Source organism: Penaeus monodon, chromosome 33, assembly GCF_015228065.2.
Source record: "Penaeus monodon isolate SGIC_2016 chromosome 33, NSTDA_Pmon_1, whole genome shotgun sequence".
Lineage (NCBI taxonomy): Eukaryota > Metazoa > Arthropoda > Malacostraca > Decapoda > Penaeidae > Penaeus > Penaeus monodon.
In genome coordinates this window covers 15,965,702-15,966,846 of record NC_051418.1, presented here as the reverse complement: position 1 = coordinate 15,966,846, position 1,145 = coordinate 15,965,702, and the positions used below count along the sequence as shown (strand labels likewise).

Genomic DNA, 1,145 nt, shown 5'->3' with positions numbered 1-1,145 from the left:
AAAAAAACGGATAGAGGTATGAGATACGGAAGGTAAATGCTTTTCATTCATCCAGCATCTGTTGCCATATGACATCAAAACAGAATGATGTAGGAATCATCTGCATATAAGATCCATATATTTTGTCCTTGCAGCCTGATCAGGAAGCCAATTTTGATCACGATGATAAATGCATCGAGCAAAGACGCAGCGAATTAGCACAGTCCATTTCGAAGCCCACCACTCAGTGTTGCAAAAGTATGCAAACCGCGAATCCAGATCCTTGTATCCGAAACACATGCTAGACTCGTACTACCGTGCGTTTCGGACCCAAGAGCCGTGTGTCTCGTATCCAAGAGTCGAAACAGTGATGACATTGGCAACACTGAGTGGTGAACTTGGAAGCGGAAGGGAAAGGACCACAAAATATGAGATTTACCGGAAATTTAAAAAACGGTTTTTTTTTTGGGGGAGGGTTTTTTCCTTTTTGAGAAAAAAAAAACCCAAAAAGGGGCTTTTTTCCCCCGGGAGAAAAAAAAAACCCGAAAAATTTTTGGGGGTTTTTTTGGAAGAAAAAGGGGGGGAAAAAAAGGGAAAAAGAAAAAAGGGGGGGTTTTTGGGGGGGGGAAGGAAAAAGGGGAAAATTTTAAAAGGGGGGGGGGAGGGAGAGGGGGGGAGGGGGAAAGAGGGGGGGAGGAGGGGGGGGGAGGGAGGGGGGGAGGGGAGAAAAGGGAAAGGGGAAGGGGGAGGAAGGGGGGGAAAAAAAAAAGGATGGGGAAGGGGGGGGGAAAGGGGGAAGGGGGGGAAAAAGTTTGAACCCAAAAAAGGGGTTTTTGAAAAAAAAAAGAAGGGATGGGGGGAAAAAACGGAAAAAAAATTTTTTTGCCAGAAAAAAGGAAAGGGGAATTTTTTGGGAAAAAAAATGATAAAATGAGCAAAAAAAGGGGCGGAAAAATAGAAAAGGGGGAGAAAGAAAAAACCCAGGGAAAAAAAGTAAATCCCAAAACCCGGGGGGAAAACCCCGGGAAATCCTTGAAATTCCAAAAACCCAATTTTAAAAAAAACCCGGGGGGTTTTCAAAACCCCAAAGGTGGGGGGGCCCCCCCTTTTTTTAAAAATGAAAAGGGTTAAGGGAAACATTTTGGGGGTATTTGGAAGCAAAAGGG

General features: G+C 44.5%; 1 pseudogene; it reads left to right on the top strand.

Moving 5' to 3' along the window:
• LOC119594275 overlaps window positions 1-1,145 on the top strand; it is a 32,574-nt pseudogene that overhangs the window by 9,969 nt on the left and 21,460 nt on the right.